Source organism: Carettochelys insculpta, chromosome 4 (assembly GCF_033958435.1).
Source record: "Carettochelys insculpta isolate YL-2023 chromosome 4, ASM3395843v1, whole genome shotgun sequence".
Lineage (NCBI taxonomy): Eukaryota > Metazoa > Chordata > Testudines > Carettochelyidae > Carettochelys > Carettochelys insculpta.
Window position 1 is genome coordinate 96570929 of NC_134140.1, and position 21184 is coordinate 96592112.

Here is a 21184-nt window from a genome sequence, read left to right on the forward strand (position 1 = left end):
GCAAGAATTGGAAGTAAGTGGGAGTTTGGGGCTGGACGACAGGAATCAGTAGGCAAGGAAGCAGGGCACAGGAATCACATAATAAGGAAGGGTTCATAACAGCAGCCAGCCAGGGGTTTCCTCGGAGCTCAGACAACAGTGTGTTATTTCTTCATTCAGACAGAAGGTCCCTCAGTCAACAGGGATATACTGACGATGTTTCCTTCCATTGGAAGTTTGGGGGAAAAGGGAGAAAACCCCTCTACCAACTGACTTGTCCCTGGTTACTCAGATGAGTTGCTGGATGTTTGTCATGGCTTAAGGACCCACCTGTCTGGGTTCAGGGCAGGTGATCAGTCACAGGATCATAACAAATTTAACAACTTTTTTGTGCATGTACAGAGATAGGAAATAACTACCATAGGAATCAATTTGAAGGATCTACTAATCACAGTGCAATTTAACTTTGTTTAAATAGATATTTATAAGAAAAAAAACAAGCTGTTGCTGTTGGGTGATGGTCATAAGCCCTACCACAGATCACTTTCACTTGTGTCCCTGCAATTCTAACCTTTGCTTAAATCCTTTTATATTACACACACACACACACACACACACACACACACACAACGTTGGTATTTGCCAAGTGAACTGTGGTGCCTGAGAAGGTCCCTATTCATCAACAGTTTTCATTTCTATTTCTCTGACCTTCTCCGCCAGAAAAATTAATTCTGCTAGTCATGAACAACTTTTTTTTAAACCATACATATGCTCCACCTTAACCTTATGGTGCCTCCAGGTAATTCTCCATGCTGATTTGTCTTGGTTTGACACCTCTGTGCGCTGGGATTTAGGTTAACCTTTTACACTTCGATAACAGATGCTTCGCACACTCCAGTCAGAGACTTTGTTAATTGCTTCTCTGATGGCAAAACCATCTCAGCTGCAAGGAATTAGGAAAGATTCAGGAAATCAACCACAGGTAAATTAGAAGTGGATCAGACACTTTCCCATTGGAAAAAAATGTAAATGTTAAAAGCTAAGTTTGATCCTCATGTTCATGCATGCTTTCAAAATAGGATTTGTCAATTGCAAATGCAAAGCAGTTCCAGTTTTATACAAGTGACTTTGTCTGCTTTATAGTCTGAAACATTAAAACAGAAGAAACAACCTGCCAAGTACTGATGTAAGCTTATTGACAAAACAGAATGCTTCACAGTAAGGACATCATCTCACAAGGCTCCATGCAGAGTCTCAGTAATTACTGTTTCAGGCTTTACCTATCAAATTTCTGGCATACTGTGCATGAGTCACCAAAAATAAAAAAATAAAGAATTAGTGAATGTAAGTAGGAATAAATTCCCTGAAATAAATAATCTTTCTGGGCTGACAAAACTAGACCTTTCATAAAATGAGCAGTTAAACTTTTTATTGAGATTTAAGCATAAAGGGTAATGAGCAAGACATTGCCCTCTCCAGCTGTGCGTGAAATTCCAGCATGCTCTCTAAAAACATATAGTACGCTAACAAAATCATCTGGGGGAAAATGTTACGGGAACAGGCTTATTTCCTACTCTGTGTGAAATCCATGTGTTTCCAGTGCACAAGCTGTCCATATATTTAAGTCAAGGAGAAGATCCAACTAGAGCTTTGATTGGTGGATGTTGTCCTTTGGTGAACATTATTTGCTTTTTGTGCAATAGTGAAATAACTAGCCTTTCCACATGATACACGAATGGGAACAAAGAATAGGAACAAACTTCTGATTTCAGTTACACCAGTGTAACTAGGAGCAGATTTCAGCTCTGATACATGAGTCCTTCACCCTTAACTTTTAATTATGCCTTTGAAAGTGGAAGCTGCTCAATTCCACTTACGTTCTCTGCCATGTGGATAGCTCTCTCGTTATTCTAGATATTCTCTGCTCCTTGCTTTATGGTTTCCACTTCAATTAATCTAGACTACTGATATGGGCATAATCTTTACCATAAACTAAACCCACTTGAATACAAGTTCAAACACACAGTGCTTATAGTTACACTACAGCACTCTGTCAGTGGAAGTCACCGTCAGAAGAGATTTCTCAACAAAACTTCTGTCAACAGAGTGCAGCCACACACAAAAGCCAATCAGAAGAACACTCAGCTCTGTTGACAAAGCAGCTGGACTTCCTGGGTGCTCTCTCAACAAAACAGGCACCCAGAAGCACAGCAGACAGGCTGCCCATCATTGTTGATGTCCTATCTGTCTAGAGAGGCTCCCTGAGGGTGTTTACACAGCTTGTTTTATCAACAGAGTCTGTCAACAGGAGCGTTATGCCTCAAAGCTTTGAGGCAGAATGCTGCTGGCAAAAGTGCCGAGTTTTGTCCAGGTACTTTCAACCAATCCCATTTCGTGTGCACACACTCCACAAGTTGAGTTGCCAAAACCAGGGACTTTTTTTGCAAAACTCACGAGCGTAACCATAGCCAGTGATTTTGTCAGCTGGGAGGTGTACAGAGGTTTACACAGTTCTTTTGTGCTGAGATTACTGGACAAACTTCTAGTTGTTGTATGTCTATGATTTCTGAGCTGTGGTAGTAGGGAGGCTTGCTGTCACCCATGTACTGCTAATATAGCGTTCCACCAATCTCCGAAAATATTAGTTATTTATTCCTCATAGTTTGTCACAAGGCTTGTAATCATCAGTCCTATTAACAGTATAGCAAACAAGAGGACTGAAAAGTCTCAGGGTAAGATGTTGTGGAGGGTACACTTAGAAGAGGCATGACAACTTAGAGCCCAGGAACTGGGAGTGACCTAAATTGTCTTTAAACTACTTCTGTACCTTCCCAATCCTGGGCTGTTCTTGGACCTGCAGAGTCCTTGGTGTAATGTAGCATGCCCTGTTTTGCAGTCCTGCCAGGGTTTGCAAGCAGGTGTGTAATATGGGGGCCTTTGTCTGTTAGCACCTCTTTGTGACAATCTTGCTTCATCTCCAATATGTCTGCACTCAGTTCTGCATTTGTTAAGTCCTTGTCGTGAGCCAACACTTCCCTGCCAGGTTTTCAATACTCTCTATCCCCTTACAGCTGGTGGGCAATCAGATGTGGTTCTATGGGGAGGCTAATCAGCTGTAGGTCTCCAGATTGCAGGTCATCCTCTCCAGAAGTCCCCGCATGGAGCAAGGAAGGAAACTCAGGCTCACCATAGCACTGGGGTCCAGCTCAGCGGCCACACTTGTCGCCACCAGAACCAGTCCTTCTAATCCCTTGCAATTCTTCAACCTACATTCTCTCTGTCTTCTTCTTTAGGCTTCCTCAACCTCTTGTCCTGCTTCTCCCTCTTTGGAGCATAGGTTTCCCTAGCAGCTTCTCACCACTCTGCCGGAAGGATCCCCTCTCTGGCAGCCACCTTACCCACCTGTCTTGTAGCCCTTTTATCGTCATGGTCACCGTGGGTTCCCAATCAGCTCTGCCTGAAGAGCAGGCCATTGTTTCACTAATCCACTAATGAACCAGCTGGGGTGCATACACTGTATGGAAGGGTTCTAAGTGGCAGACCTATGCCTGTAATCTGAAGTCCCTGCACTGAGGAGTGTCCCACTAGCCACAATTGTGAGGTTTGTGCACCTTTTATGCCCCTTTAGTCTTACAAACCTGGTCTGCAGAAGTGTCAAGCAACCTCATATAAACTTTGAAAAATTAGGCCCCAGTGAGTATCCCAAGGTCACACAATAATGTGGTACCAGAAACAAGATCAGAATCTAGTTCCCTCAAATCCCACTTGCAGGCCTAATCCACACTGCAATCTCTACAGCTCCTGGATATGAAAGATTGAAGGCCTAAAGAATCAGTCAGAAGCCAATCAAAGAGTTCCAGCAAGAGTTCTGGAATTTACTCTCATACAGCCCTCAAACTCCCACCCTCAGGCTGACAATGTGAGAGCTAATGTAGAGCACTGTTCTGTGGTTCTTCACTATATTTTGCAACTTGTGCACTACAGTGACCGAGAGGTAGCCGTGTAAGTCTGTACTCCAATAAAACAAAGCAGCGGAAATGTAACACTTTAAAGACTAACAAAATGATTTATTCGGTGATGAGCTTTTAAGGGACAGACCCACTTCTTCAGATCAATTTCATTTCCAATACAGACTGACATTTATAAGTACAGAGGAACAAAAAATGTCATTATGAAATTGATCTGAAGAAGTGGGTCTGTCCCACAAAAGCTCATCAATGAATACATCATTTTGTTAGTCTTTAAAACGTTACTTTTCTGCTGCTTTGTTTTGTGCATTACAAGTTACAGAATTCTCCCTGCAGCCATCAGTACAGTGCCCTATTTTAAGTTACTGAAAGCACAGATTTACATTTGGCTCCCTGAGTTGGCTGAAAGATTCAGAAGGCAGATGATTATCTGTCTGGGCTAAGGAATTTTGCAAGTTTCTGTTCCTAGCAAGAATTGGGCTCAGGAAATGTGCTTTTGAAAGACTGACAGATTCAGAAACTCTTGTCTGAGATAACTAACAGGTAAATAGGTCTCAACACACTTCTTTGTCAAACCCTGAGCACAAACACATTGGACATATGTCTATTCTGTCCTCATCTTCTTTTTTGAGGACTATAGTATTCCAATAATAAAAACATGTTTGGTTGTATCTCATATTCATATATTGTTCCATTTTGGGGGACTCTGCTTGCATGGACCTGTGATAAGAACAAAATCAGAAGTGGTTCACACAATTTGTTTGAGTCAGAAGCAAAGAGAGTTTATTTAAATTTTCTGCCTCCTCCTGTTTTTCATTAGTGTTGACATAGCACTAAAGATAAAATATATCAAAATAAATAATTCAGACAGGAAGTTTCAGATGTACGCAGGGTCTGAATGACATGTCTGACAGCCATTGGTGGGGGGAGCGGAGAGACATCAGGAGTAAACTGCAGTTACATAAACCTACCTACTTTGCCTAGATATCGAGCAGATAGAACTGTATTGCTCAAAGTGGTCATCTTTGGCTAATGCTGGGTTGCAAATCACTTCAGTACTGACTGCAAGAGTAGTGAAACGCTATGTGTTGTTGTCTTTATTGTAGAAATTAAGGGGTGCAACACTGCCTAACCTGTCCAAAAGGAGGGGTCACCCTCAGCTCAAAAGGATTTTGTTAAGCCAAGGCCTCAAATGTTAGACCCCTGTGAAAGTAAGAGTGTTGGGAACAAGCGCCCCAGCCAGGGGATGTGCAGTCTCCTTAAGGGTCTCCGATTTCATTTAACCTGTTCAAACATACAACCAAATAGGCTTCATCAGGAGCCCCACCTGAGGTGTGATACTGTTTCTGCCCAGCCTGCTAAAAGCTAACAAAAACTATGTGCTGAAAGTCACTAAGGCCACATCTACCCACATCTACTTCTGGAAGGGGCATGGTAATGAGCGGAGCAGAAGATGCTAATGAGGCATGGATTAAAATATCTCTCGCCTTGTTAGCATACCCCTGCAAGAGCTTGCTGAAGCAAAGTTGCCATGTAGACAGCAGTCCTTCCGAAGGAAATCCCGCTTCTGGAAGATCCTTCTTCCACAAATAAATATAGCCCCAATAAATACAATAAAAGTGTTAGTTCATTTACACGAGAGCTCTTTGTTTATATAAATAAAGCTGCTAAAGTTACATAAAATATTGGATGATCCCCCTTTATGCTTCTCTGTTTCTAACTATCCCTACTATTCATCTGCAATGTGTGTAGCTATGTAGCTGAAAGGAGAAAGGAGGGGGTGTTTGGGTTTTTTGCAAACTAGACTTCAAACTATATCAATCTGCCTACCCATCCTTAAAGGGCAGTAGATATGAAGCAGCTGTTGTTCTGTAAGTTACTTCCAATATGGAATGTTATGGTCTGAGTTGCTATAATTTCTCTTATGGACATTTAATACTCATCCTTTTATTTAAAATCTGAACTAGCGGTCACTTAATCTATGTCTACACAGCCAAGTTATTTCAAAATAACTTCGGCAGCATTTAAACAACATACTTGCTATTTCCAAACAAAACCAGAATAGTTGGTGAATTATTTCAATTCCAATAAACCTCATTCTACAAGGAATAATACCTATTTTGAAATAGGCACTGTTAAGACACACAATAGCACCATTTCAAAATAAGCCATAATGGGCTCTAATTGCACTATTTCAAAATAACACTAGGGTTGTTTCGATACATACCACTTTCTAGGGAAGCGGCATGGCAATGAGCAGCCCAGAAGATGCTAATGAGGCATGGATGTAAATTTCCGGTGCCTCATTAGTATACAGTCACATGATTTGGAGTCCAGAAGAAGCTCTTCCAGACTGCAAAATAGCTGTGTAGAAGCGTGGCCCACGGGGAACTCCCGGAAGGAAATCCTCCTTCCGGAAGCCCCATCTTCCTGATAATTTTCAGGAAGATGGGACTTCCAGAAGGAAGATTTCCTTCCAGGAGATCCCCGTGGGCCACACTTCTACACAGCTATTTTGGATCTGGAAAATCATCTTCCAGACTCTGAATCACGTGACTGTATGCTAATGAGGCATGGGAAATTTACATCCATGCCTCATGAACATATACTGGGCTGCTCATTACCATGCCACTTTCCAGAGAAAGTGGCATATGTAGAAATGGCCTGTGTGTCCTAAAATGCTATTTTGAAATAGTGGGTGCTATTTCAAAATGCATTTTTCATGTGGTTGTGTTATTTCGAAATAAAATATTTCAAATAGCTCTTTCAAAATACTGTATTTCGAAATAAGGCTGTTGTGTAGACAAAGCCTTAGACTAAAAAACACACATTTTGTTTGGTAAAGTAAACACTGCCCTCCTTCACATCCAAATAGAGGTTTCTCCATTGCAGTTTTCTTCCCTCATTCCATTCCCTCACACTTCTCTTCACTTGCAAATGATTCTCCCAACTCCCTCAGTTCAGTGTCCAACTGACTCACTACATTTGCTTCAGTCCACTAGGAGTGTGTTGGTACTATACATCTCCATATCTTTTTTTGATATTATTGCAGAGTGCTACAAGACGTGCAAACATTTGAATAAAGAGGCTTATCCAGCCAGCCAGACCTTTTCTTTTAAGCCATCTGTTTGTCTATATTTTATTTGTTAACAGTGATCCCTTCCCTACATGAGGGAAGGTAGAGTAAATCTGAACAAATGCTTCTATTTACTTTTTTTCTTTTTCTTTTTTTTTTTTTTAACCCAATAACATTGCTTCTTGGCTCTTGTCAGTACTATTCAGTTACTCCATTTCCCGGAGCATTTCTTTACAACTCCTTAGGGTTTTTTACCTATGTTAATATTCACTGAGAAGAATGATGTCTTTAACTACCACTAACTGTCTCTTTTCATCCATAATTTATGATTTCCTTCTTAACACAATCTCTGAGTATCACTGTTCCCCTTGACTACAAAAGTCAGACAGAGCAGTGGTGAACAGAACTTGTATATAACTGTCACCTTCTGCAAACTCACAGAAATCCGCCAGTTAGATAAAGCTTGTATTAGGTGCACATCTGAAAGAAAAAGCTATTAGAGTTGCTCTGTGCCTTCAAAATCCATTTTAGTTATTTTTATTTACATTTTAACAATGTTGGACAACATAAACCTCTTAAAAGTATTGTACCAGTTGTGAGAAAGGGTGATGCATATTAAAAAGGGAAATACTCTAATCCATGATAAATTCCTCCCTGAGAAAAGATAATTAAATTACAGATGTCCATCAACAATATGACTTCATCCTTTAGAATATAAAGACTGCATTCCAAAAAAGGAGGACAGTATAGAATTACAAAACAGTCTTTTTCCTCAGATGAGGATGAACAGTAGACAGCATAGTCAGAATGATTCCAGAGAGGATAAAAGCTATCTGAGTGTAAACCAGACTAATAAATTATTAGAAACTTTTCCTAATAAGCACTCCAGGTTCCTGAAAATTAAAATTTGTCATTATTATTGCTACCGCCCAAGTAGAAATAGCCAATTTAATCTGCTATGTACTGTAGAAGGCAATGTGAAATAAATTGTAACAATTATCTTGAAGGATAATGAAGGACATTAAGCCTGAATAAATGTGTTTTCAGGCAGTTCTGCACAATCATGTCTGGTATAAGATCAAGTGTTAAATCATTTTAGCATGAATATCAGCACTAAAGATATTTATTCTTGTATAAATTGCCAATTTGAGAGCATGGAAATGATATAACCTAAGTATATTTCAAAAGCATGTGTCTAATCTGAGGAACACATCCTCCAGATGGCTGATAATGGTACTGTTAAGTCACTGATTGGAGGACTCTTGGTAAAATAAAATAAAATAAAATAAAATATACAGTGAATGAAGGATCAGGTCTCATCTACATGAAAGAATTTTAACAGAAAATTTCCCTAGAATTACCGGTACTGGATCACTAATCCAGATACATCTCAGGCAGTCACCCCCACCAGTAACGTTACTGTATCCCTGCACGCAGTAGTTGCCAATTTAAAAAAAAAAAAAAAAAATCAGCACTTGCCCACAGATGAAACATTCTTATCACAGTCAGTTTATCACCCTTGACAGGAAGATACCATGTATGTTTAATTTCATCAAATATACATTTATTACAAGAATTGTAATGCTTGCTTTTACCTAGTTATGCATTACATTATGAATTATTATACTATATTTTATATTGTGCACAGTACTATACTTTATAGATGCCACCCCACTTGTATCTTCACAGGTGAGTTTCTTTGTAATGAAGGCTCTCTAAACAGCCTAAATCTGCCTTCTTTGCCATATGATCAGCTGATTGGACATATCTGGCCTAATTCAAAACTCCAGCAACTGAGTGTCAGCAGTACAGCTCATTAGACCTTCCTAAATGTATTTTGGTGGGAGGTTCTTCACAGGATTTCTTGGATACTTCAGGAACAGGCTGATAGCTATTTGGGATCAGGAAGGATTTTTTTTCCTTACAAAGTTGCATTTGCCTCTCCTTTTGGGGGAAAAAGGAGAAATGCAACTTTGAAGTGTGGTACTAATAATGAGGAGTCCTGTGGCACCTTAAAGACTAACAAATATATTTGGACACTTTCAGCTCTCATTCATCACGTATCTCTCCTCTACTTGTACCACAGTGATGACATCCTCATCTGGACCCCAGGAAGGAAGTCCTTGAAGAATTTGTTACCTACTAGCTCTGTGTTTTGAGAGAGCCAGAGCATAACTCTAAAGGAAGACACGACCTTACCCCACCTGGGGCCTCATCTTAAACAAAAGACAAAGCACAGAAACTGGCAGGGATAGACACACCTAAATCCCACCAACAAAGGTGACTGGATTAAGGAACCACCCCTAGCCTCATCTGCATTGGAGGAAGAAGAGATTAGCATACGAAAAGGAGAAAAGCACAAATTGCACTAAGTTCTGGGATACAGAAAGCAGGAGAGCACTGCCTGGTGGGAAATCTCTGCTTCAGATACTAATGAACCCGAGCCTGCCCACATCAGTAATTAGCAGACCAAATTTAGGAATAAATCTTCTGTTCGAACCTAAAATACTGAAACTGCCTAATTGCATTATGAGCTCCCTCAAAGGAGCACCACCAACAGCCAAGAACAATGAGTTTCTTTTGTCTACCCTGAACAGAACAATTTTAGAATAGTCCTTTGAACCATCTGTTTACCCCTAAGCAAATCTAGTGTTCGTTCTTGAACCATGGGGTTTCTTCCCTAAAAAAACCTCTACTCATACCCAAGTAAAATATTCTAATGCCTGCACCTAAACTCTGCATCAATTCCATTGAGATTTCATCTTCTCCATACTGATCATGCTGGGGGCTCTGCTCTGCCCATCTCCAACACTCTGAACCCCCAGCAACCATAGTCATCTGGGAGCCCAATTCGGTGCAAGCTTCATGAAGTGGTGAGATCTCGCTCACTCACTCGCTCACTCTTTCTTCTTCTTTCTCTCTTTGTCCGTTTCTACACAGGCCACTTCCTTTGGAAGTGGCATGCTACTACTTGGAGAGAAAGATGCTAATGAGGGGCAAATGCAAATTCCCTGTGCCTCATTAACATAACATCACATGATTTGGAGTCCGGAAGACCGTTCTTCTGGACTCCAAAAGGCCATGTAGAAGTGCAGCCCCTGGGGGGGGCACTTCCGGAAGGAAATCCTCCTTCCAGAGGCCCCTTCTTCCCAAAAATTTTTGGGAAGAAGGGGCTTCCAGAAGAAGCATTCCCTTCCAGAACTCCACCCCCACGGGCTGCGCTTCTACAAGGCATTTTGGAGTCCGGAAGAACGGTCTTCCGGACTCCAAATCACGTGATGTTATGCTAATGAGGCACAGGGAATTTGCATTTGCCCCCCATTAGCATCTTTCTCTCCAAGTAGTAGCATGCCACTTCGAAGGAAATGGCCTGTGTGAAAATGGCCTTTAGGTGTAGCCTTCTGACTTTGTCTTATGTGATCAGGTTTGGTTTGCTAGCCCCAACATCTGTACTCAAATTTAATTTAAATTTAATATTGTAATTGTTTTGCTTGTTTAACTCCCTTTGCATGGCTACTACTTGGAAATTTAAAAAAAAAAATCATAGTTAAGATGGCTGCTTTCCTCTCTCTCTCTTCCCTCACACTTTTAGGGGTGTTGTTTTGGCTTCCCCATTCACTCTTTGTACTTAAAGATCCCCATTTGGCCCAACAAGCCTGTAAGGTTTGCACTTCAAGTGGATTACTAGCAGAACAGTTGTGGTGTGAAAGTGGGAATAGGGAAGTACTGAATCTGGGGGCAACTTAGTGACCTTTAAACCCAACCCAGTAATCCAAGGGAGCATGAGGGTCACTGCTTGGTACTGCTGTGCAACCCAGCTTGCTGAGACCAGGAACACACAAGGAGTCAGCCTGTGAGCGCTGTTTAACCAGTCCTTTCAGAGATGCTCTGGCAGTGAGTCTGAGTGTTTGTGTTCATCTGATTCTAAGCTGAGAAGAATCAGGTCTTGGGGTGTCTAGATCCTGCTGGGACACTCCATTGGGAAGAAATTGGCAGAATGGAGAAATAAAGCTCTGTATGAAAGCACAAGTAACACCAGCAGTACAATGATAAAATTATCACCTGTCCCCCACCTTCCTCCACACACAGAGTAACCCTAATAAATAAGCATCCTCCAAAGTAATGAGCAAATCTGGTAACAAATTCCACTGGGATTTAAACAATTTCCACCCCACCATCAACCTCAGCCTGGACCAGTCCCCACAAGAGATCCACTTTCTGGACCCTGAAGTGCAGCTAAGTTGTGGTCACAACCACCACGCTACACCAGAAACCTTCTGACAATTATGCTTTGTACATTCTTCCAGCTTTCACCCTTAACACATCACATGATCCATTTTCTATAGCCATACCTTAAGATACAACCACACTTGTTCCAATCCCTCATACAGAGAAAACACACCTACAGGATCTCCATCAAGTGTTCTTAAAACTACCTGAGCAGTAAGAAAACAGATTGACAAAGGCAAGTGGACACCCATAAGTCACCTACTACAGGACAGACTGAACAAAGAAAGCAACAGAACACCACTGGTCATCACGTACAGCCCCCAGCTAAAGCCTCTCCTGCCCATCATCAAGGATCTACACAGCCTATCCTAGATGATGATCCTTCGCTCTTGCATATCTTAGGAGGCACCTCAGTCCTCACTTACAGACACCCTCACAACCTGAAGCAAATAAACACCACACAACAGAAATACCAACCTAGGAATCAATCCTTGCAACAAATCTCTTTACCAACTCTGTCCAGATATCGATCCAAGTGACACCACATCAGCCATACGATACAGGGGCTTGTTCACCTGCACTTCAACTGTGCTGTGCTGGCAGATTGTCAACCCTGTTGGACACTCAGTAATGGATTTGAAAGTTGCCACACCTCAACAACATATTTCAAAAAGACTGCAGCATGAAAATGCAGAGCTGGAATTCATATACAAACTGGACACCATTAGGTTGGGTTTGAACAGAGATCGGAAGTGACTAGTTTCCCTCTTTTAAAACTTAAAATTTTCCCCCTTTAAAAATAAGAAGTCCTGTGGCACCTTATAGACTAATAGCTATTTTGGAGCATAAGCTTTCGTGGGAAAAGTCCACTTTATCAGATGCATTCAGATGAAGTGGGTCTTTGCCCACAAAAGCTTATGCTCTAATATATCTGAGAGTCTATAAGGTGCCACAAGACTTCTTGTTGCTTTTGTGGACACAGACTAACATGGCTACCCCTCTCGTACTTTTCCCTCTTTTGGTATTCTCGCCTTCTTACCAACAATTACGAGTAGGCAACAACTACCCTAATTGTATTTGCCTCATTTTCACTGGTCCTCTCCATAAAACTCTAATATTTCCATTTATCCATGTCTTTATATCCCTGCCAAACTGAAGTTTTCACTTCATACAAATGACGACGTGGACTCCTGGCCCTGAAAGCTTATGCCCAAATATATCTGTTAGTCTTTAAAGGGCCAAAGGACTCCTAATTGATTTTCCTGAAAGAGACTAACACAGTTACCCCTCTGAAACCAGTCTGGTTGGCACTTTTGACTGACTACAGCCAGGTTTGAAATCTAGAAAACTACTAGAAACTTCAAAAAGCACTGAACAAGGGTGTGAAAATTTGGATATCAGTGTCAGAGTGCCATCTCATATAACACATTTAATTGTCACGCAAGCTGTAAGTATATCACTAGCTCTCCAATGGATTCTGATTCCTTACATACTAGGGATCACTCTGCCTGTGATATAAATGAGAAATTTGGAAATGAAGTGATAAAATTCTCTCTCCATACTGAAATAAAATGACATAGGTTTAGGAGCAAGAAATAATCATCTTGCAAGAAGTAGGAGAGATAGTCACATTTATTCTTCTATTTTCAACTTTTTTGTTTTACCCATTTCAGTTCACAATGTTACTCTTAATTGTTGTTCTTCTACCACAAACTACATTTCATTGCAAAATAGTTTGTAGAATAGAAAACATTTGGTTCTAAAAACATGTGCCCCACTGCACTGAAGTCATTGCGAGTCTCTCTCAAGGGGTGTTTGATCAGTCCCATAACTTCAGAAATATTTTCAAGTTCAGTGATATTGTAATCACCCTGCAAGGTGCCTTCCATGCTGTACTACACAAGCCTTTTGTCCTTTAACCTTCGTTAGGAGTATGCTCTATGAAGCACTATTCAGGTCAGGGCTTTAGATGCTAGATCCAAAGGCTCTAGGAGATCAGTTGGCTGCATCTACTCTAGCAGGTTCTTTTGGAAAATGTGGCCTTGTTTCAAAAGATCATGCCAAGCATCAAAACACAAAATACACCCTTTCAATCTGAAATTGCAAGAACGCAGCTCTTCTTCCAGAAGCCCTCTTCCGCTCTCAGATCAGGAAGAGCACCTTCTTTCAAAAGCTGCCTTCAAAAGAAAGCATGTGTAGACACTCCATGCCCCCCCCCTTTTTTTTTTTTTTTTTTTGAAGGGGCAGTCCTCATGGAGCTAGATTTTTCAATAATTCTAAAGAGAGGGGGCTGTGAGGAAGCTTACTATCAAAAGAGCAAATCGCTTTTTCAATCTGCTTTTTTTGTGTATGGATGCACTCCTTCAAAAGAAGTTGTTTTTTTTAGAAGAGATTTTCTGCAAGAACTTCTTTCGAACAATTCCTGCAGTGTAGGCATAGCCTTTGGATCTCAGTTAGAACTCTACCAATCACCAGGCTCCTCCCTACCCCAAGATACTCTCTTTTGATAACCAATTCCTCCAGGTAGTCCTTTCAAATGAAATTGAACTTTCCTCTTCCTCCTGAACTAGCATAATGGCTTCCAGTGAGGATTGAACCTAACAGCAGCTAGTTCCACCTTGGCAGCTGCATCACAAAGTCAGTGTATTCCTCCTCAAGGAATCAGATTGACAGGAGCAATTCCAATGATGTTTTGTTTCTGTGTCTCACTGTTACAGCTTCCTTAATGTTGTAAAAATTTCAAAAATGTTCATGCTTGAGAAAATTAAAGTTACAGAAATGTCTACATGCAAAAAAATGGTGTCAAATAAGAAGGAAAACGGCACAGTTCAATTTAATTTTTTGGTTCTTTTTTGCACTGTGTGTGTATTTGAAAAGCTTATTTGAAGTGAAAAAAGAAGCATGATGCTTCTAATCTTCTGTTTGTGTTGGGCTCAGGTTTAGGATTAGTGTAATTGATGCGGACACAGAGGCAAAATGAAGCCAGACATATGGATGGAATCAAGTAACAAAGCACAGCTTTTTTTTAAAAAAGAAAAGAAAACAAAAACACCACACACACTTCAGCACAGAGAAGGGGTACTATTCAGATATCACCACCACTCTCTGATGCTAGGCATTCCATTAATTTTATGGCAGGAGTTACAGGGATCCTTACCATATAATTTGTAATTCCAGATAGGCTCTCCTCAGTCTCCCCTAACCCCAAAGACTCAAACTGCTTCCAGAATCTTAACTCCTTGTCCTCTGCAAAGGGGAGAGAAGGTGCAAATTTAGAAACTTATCCTATGAAGGCCACAAGGACTTACCCTGTTCCCTGAGCCCAAGACCCATTATCAAAATCCCAGGTCTTTTACCGCTATAGCTGTTCTTTTTTCCTTTTAATCACACTGGAAATCAGCTGCCTGAAAGTTGTGACAAAATTAACAGGTCAACCCAAGTACCTTGCTTAGGCCATGTCTACATTTAGGAAAAACTTCAAAATGGCCACAATGGCCAAATTGAAGAATATTAATGAGTCACTTAAATGAATATTCAGCACCTTATTAGCATGCTGCCAATCGTGGCAGCTGATAGGAATAAGGGGATTTTGATGTTTGCAGGGTCCTTTCAAAAAGGACCCCCACTTAGACGAGCCACGCCCCATTCATTTCAGCACCTCATTAGTATTTTTCCTAAGTGTAGACATAGCCTTAGGGAAGAATTGCAAACTTACTTAACCCACTGAGCACTGAAAACACTGCAAGGAAAGCAGAAAACTTGCTGGACTGCTACCAAAATATTTTCCTGACTTCCAAACAGGTAAACAGCTAGACCCATAGCATCTGTCAGGCCAGATTCCATTCCTAATCTGGGGAGAAGTGGCTGAATTGAGGCAAAAGAGGTTCTAAATGTTCATCCTCCAGACTAAACCTTGAGAGCTGAGGATTATTGGTCAGCGAGCATCCCCTCTCCAGCCAGCAAATGGGTGCCAGAGACTTCCAGGGGAGGAGCTAGTTGGTGTTCCTTAAGGAGTTTTTGTCCTCCTCACTGCTGGGACTGTCCTCTTGTCCTGCCACCTCCATTAGGTTTTCATACCCAGTGAGGCAGGCAAGTGGTAATCATGCAACTTTATTTTGTATGTCAATGAAAAAAAGCAGGTGTATTCAGTTTCATGGCAATGCACCTAAGGGACATGTGGTGGTAGTAAAAAGAATCTCAAATCTACTTCCTTCTAAAACTGAACAAGGAACTTCACTAGATAAAATATAAACTTACTCTGAACACCTTTATTTCCCCTTTGCTTTATTTTAAAGCCTTAATCCAGAATGCATTCTGCTCTCTCCCGCTTGTATTAAGTTGATTAAGTTGAAAAGATGTGCATTGTGTCTTACTATAGATTTAAAGAAATAGTATGTATATTCTTACATGGGTTAAAAATCATTTTACTACCTGTAGGTGATTAAACTATTTCTCACTCCTGGTTAAGATCACATATACCATGAGTCTAGAAACCACAACAAAGTTCATTTCATTAAGACAAAGAGCAAAGATGAAAGATGATGTGTTTGGATTAAACATTTTAGTGTATGTTCTTTTCAAAGTCCTTTTTAAAGGGTATATGTAGTTTTACCTGCTCTACTTAATATTAGTTTTCTCCCTCCTCCTCCTCCTCCCTTATTTGCTCAGCTGTTATCAGGAGACTTCGGTGCTGGTAAAACCCCAGAGCATATTACATCTCAAACATGAAAAGCAGTTGTCTCTCTTTTTATCCTAGTGATAAGGGCATTCTAGAATGACAGCATTAAAAGTTCAGATCTGAATTGCAGCAACACCATAGAAAACATGCAGTTTAGATTTGGCTTCAGACTGCTGTGAAATTATCTTATTTGCAAAGCTTGATATATGGCGATGCAGATAAATGATAACACCATAAACTCACAAAGGCAGAAAGCTTTATTTTATACATGGCTATGGCAGACTTCAAATTTGATATTAGTTAATATGCAGCTTTGAGCATGCCATCCGAGCAGCCCTCTGCATACAGCATTTTAATACGGTAAAAGTTGTATTAAGATAGTCCTGTGCGTAATGTTATAAAGCAAATATTTTAGTATGCCACTGGAATAAAATGTTAGTAAGAAAATTGGTTAGCAATAAACAAAGGTTTATGTTCCTGACATGTTTCCAGCAAAAGAGTGGATTTCTGCCCTCCTTGCACCCTTCCCCATCAATCAAACAATGCATAGTTTATTTTAAAGCAGTGATAATGTGGGCTAGAGATTAAGAGAACATTCATATACAGACAAGATGAAATTATGTTTTGCATGTAAAAGAAGAGAAACAAAATAATGGCATAATTTACTACTGTCTAAGAGCTTCAGAAGAATGCCATGCAGCAACTAAATCTAAAGTGAATTTGATTTATATCCTGTAAAGGATATACCTATGCCATCTGAGATGCAGAAATAATGTGTCATTTCTGAGTTGGAGGATGGGGCTTATTACTATTTATTTGATAAAAGACAATAGTGATCACAGCCGTACATACAAAATTAAAATGCTGAATAGTTTGTTTGGTAGAGAAGCTAAGCCACCATTTTCAAGTGTGGATATTTCAGTTCACCATGTAAATCGATAGTTAGGCACCTGTATCAAAGTAGCTTGATTCTTCAAAGGAGATAAGTACTCACAGTCTTCACTGGTTTCAATACTAGCTATGCTTTTCACTGTCTGAACATCAGACCACTCTGATTTAGAGGCCTGATACTAAGCACACAGGGTTGAACATTTGGCTCTGGTCTACCAACTACTGAAGAATAGTTTGATGCACCTGCCAGGTAAGAAGCAATTGCTCGGCAGTCTGCCTGTGAGGGACTGAGGACTGTCAACTTCTTTTTGTTGTTTAGTGTTAGCAAGATTTGAGAACGTTCAGCGTCTCCCAGTAAGTACTCACAAGACCTTGCAGAAGTACACCCTATGGAGACAGAGCTTAAAAGAATATTAATGTCACAAAGCCATCACTTGAGGCTTAGGAAGTGCCATAATTAAGATTACCTGTGACATCATAATTAAGCCCTCTTGTGTATATTAATTAACAGTCATTTTTTGTGATGGTATGGGATCGTACACCATACCAGCATCTCCGCCTCAGCCAGGATCCCACTGGCAGCTCCAGGCCCAGGGAACCAGATGGGGCCAGGGAACCCTGGCAGCCCCAGTGCTGGCAGTCCCTCCAGCAGGTCCAGCCCCAGGCACTGGCCAGGGGGTTCCCAGCAGCCAGCTGGAGCAGAGACCCCCCACTGGCAGCCCCAGCCACAGGAACTCTGTGGTGTGGGTGGAGGCAGGAATCCGGCTGTATACCTGCTGCCCCCCACTTCTTTAAAAAAAATAGTTAATTAGATTTTAGATAGTCTCTAACTGCATTATGACACAGTATTCTTCCAAAGTATCCCTACCTCATTCAGTGCACAGCGTGGACCTGTTCTGGGGATAACCCAGGACTGTTTAGTGAATAATCCTGTTATCTGAGGGACCCCTGCCTCTTTTGTGACAGAAGTTAGAAGGCAGATAGTGTCTGATGAAGGGGATTTCAAGAAGAGAAAGGACAGTCTTATAGTTAAGGAAGTTGAATGCTGCCCAGGGGAAATGGAATCTATCGCTGCTTCTTCCGGAGTATTTTCTATGTTGTTGAAAAAAATTTCCACGTCATCTCTAATTCTGTATGCCTCATGCAGGAGGTGCCTGATGTGAGACCCTTGGTCTAATTTTCAGAAGTACTAAACATCATAACTGTAAGTCAAATCAATGAGAAATGTGCGTTTGACTTATCAAGTTCAATACAATGCTAATCCCACCCCCTAAGTCTGAGCTACAGCTCATTACAGTGAGGAATGTAACATCTGAAGTAGCAGATTGCTTGCTGGAGCTATGCCATCAGCAAAGAAAGCTTGTCCAAAATACCAACTTGCGCATTATGTGAGGGAGAGGGCTAACACTGATGGTGAAGATAGAGGACAGAAGCTGCACCTAGGTATCCACAAAAGGAGGTCACTGAGAGGCCTTCACAGTTCGGGTCAGACAGTGTGAAGCCACTATTCATAAACCAGGAATAGGGTCACATTACTGCACCTCTGTCATGCCCCAGTGGGACAAGATAGTTCCCAGAATAATCATTTGCTGATCTTTGCCCATAAATATGCTAGTATTCTGCTTTAATTTCAGTTGTAAATATCTTACTGATGCTGTCTCTCCTCAGTGCAAAGATAACAGATCCATGTCAAAACCTCTTAGGGATGCACGTCCTCTGACATCAGCAGGCACATATGCAGTACCTCAAGACAGTGCATATAATTGTATCTGGGATCTCCAACAGCCCAAGAACATTGCAACTTGGAATGCTGGACTCTTCACATGTACTGTCGTCAGGCTGCTGTCTCTGTATATACTGGTTCATCAATTGCAGATCTAACAGAAACAAGCCTGAAAGATCACAACGTGGAAGATCCTTTATTTTTTCACTTTGGCAGCCCCAGCCATATATATGGGATAGCACTAGCACTATGAGGCAAGGCCGAGTCTTCCCAGACAACTTAGATGCCGATGTCTCTTAATATATTTACTGCACATCTGTCAAGGCTAATCCCCACACTGACATTCTGAGTGCAAAAAGTGGGAACCCACAAGAGATGTTAAAAACACCTTGCCTCTATAGGCTTCTGCTTAAAGGCTTCCCAAGGTAACAGATTCCCTGACCCTAGGAGGTAGCTGCCACCACCCAAGTGAGGAAACCCCTCTTTAAAACCCAGGAAGACACACTTGGGATGTCTCCCTGTGGGGTAACCCCAAACTCTTAACCTCCCTTTGGAGAGAGCTTGATCAAACTTCAAGCTGACAGCTGACCTTTCAGTCTGGGACATAGAAATCAAATCATTGTCTTCAAAAAGATGATTCATCAACAAAACAAAAAAATTGCATAATAAAGTATACTGGATTGCTAGGTGTCACAAAGTGGTCCATAACATCCAAGATAAAATTCTACCAACAGAGGATTGGAGTTGGCCCTGATGCAGACCCTCTATTACACAATTTTCTCAAGTCTACTCCAATGTTGAACTCAGGCCTTCAAACCCTCAGTTGCGCAGGAATGGACCACATCGTGAATGATTGCCATGGCTGACTGTCTAGCTAAGTGTTGAAGAAGATAAAATGCTAAGTAAAATTCAGGTCAAGATGTCTTAATTTTAATCTTAATTTCTCTGGAGTGCAATTCCTCATCCAAAAAACGAAGAGCCTCGCCTCACAGAGGTCCTGCGGCTATACTTTCACTGATGTTGTGAAGTACTTGGATCAGCGGTTCTCAACCGGGGTGCATGGGCCCCTGGGGATACACAGAGGTCTTCCAGCTAACATATCAGTTCAACTAGAAATTTGCCTAGTTTTACAGCAGGCTACATAAAATACACTAGAGTAAGTAGAACAACCAAAATGTCATAAAATAGCATTTATACTGCTCTATATGCTATATACTGAAATATAAGTATAATCATATTTCAGTTGTTTTTTTATAATTATATGGTATACCTGAGAAAATGAGCAATTTTCAACAATAGTTTTCTATGAAACTTTTGTATTTGTATGTCTCATTTCGTAACAAGGAGTTTTTAAGTGAGGTGACACTTGAGGGTATGTAGGAAAAAAATCAGATTCCTGAAAGGGGTGGGCAATTTGAAAAGGCTGAGCGCCACTGATTCAGATGCTACATCAAAGAGCACTATAGAAAATTAATAATTTTGTATCCACAGAAGAGTTTGACTTGTATACAGTAAATAATACATAAAGATACACACTGGACAATGAGGAGAAAATCAATATTGAATAGTTGTTCATCACATGACCACAACCCAACCTGTGTACTAAATGAGGCAGGGGTCCCCTGGAAAAATAAGAAATGATGATGTAACAAAACACTGCATAATGCACACACCCAAATGGGCTTAATTAAGGTTGCACAGGCATTGGTAATTCTTGCACTTTTTAATTTTCAAGTGCTTGACTTTGTGATCCTAATAAGGTTTTCCCCCATGTGTGTGTCACTGAGTATAATATTAGATAGAATAAAATGTCCTTTAACACAGACTGGCAAGTTATTTAGCTTGAGGGGCATGGATCAGCATCCACTTCATATTCTGTCAGTACCTGGCACAATGCAACTTTCCATGTTAAAATACAACCATGTAGATCATTGTTGTAACCACTGCTATACACTCGCGACATATATTGCATAAAATATGTTATGTAAGGTGTCAATAGAAAAGTTATGATCAGCTAAATGTGATTAGCCTATTTGTATGTGAGAATAGTTTGTATATCTGACGTTATGAATATTGACTATGTACCTGTGTTTAACAAACGTGTTCTGTCTATGGTAATACCTACAAAGTAATTTACACCTACTCTAGCCAGCACATCATGATTGAAGTACTCTAGATGATGGCCAAATGACAAAAACAATGGACCCATAAATGCCCACCCTCACCTAATGGATTTTCTTTTGGAGGGTCTAGCTAGATTATGTATAATGGTCCCCACTATCATTCATCAAACATGCAACAGCATGTGATTAGATCATCCAGTACTGAAATACATCTTTTGCCTGTAATTTTCCACAAATTGTGCTGGGAGCTTTGCTTGAAAAAATACGTTTCCCTCAATGTGGCAGAAGCTAAAAAAGATTCCTGAAACATTTCTGTGTTGCCTCTATTCTGCTCTGATCTCTGCACTATTGACTCTCACTAATGAGCGCATTCGAACCAAATAACTGAGAACCTTCCAATAATTTGGAAGTTACCAGACTTAATAAATCAGCGGTTCATGATATCACTGCTTCAAGCTTTATCCAAGAACTTTGCGATTATTGTATGTATTTGATTCCTTGAACCAATTTTCACTC

At 40.7% G+C, this 21184-nt stretch overlaps 1 long non-coding RNA gene across 1 annotated transcript in view; it reads right to left on the reverse strand.

The window, feature by feature from the left end:
• Window positions 1-653: 653 nt before the first annotated feature.
• LOC142012662 (uncharacterized) overlaps window positions 654-21184 on the reverse strand; it is a 158779-nt gene continuing 138248 nt past the window's right edge. Inside the window, exon 4 of the long non-coding RNA XR_012645418.1 lies at window positions 654-922. This is a non-coding gene — a long non-coding RNA (uncharacterized LOC142012662). The remainder of the gene's footprint in view (window positions 923-21184) is intronic.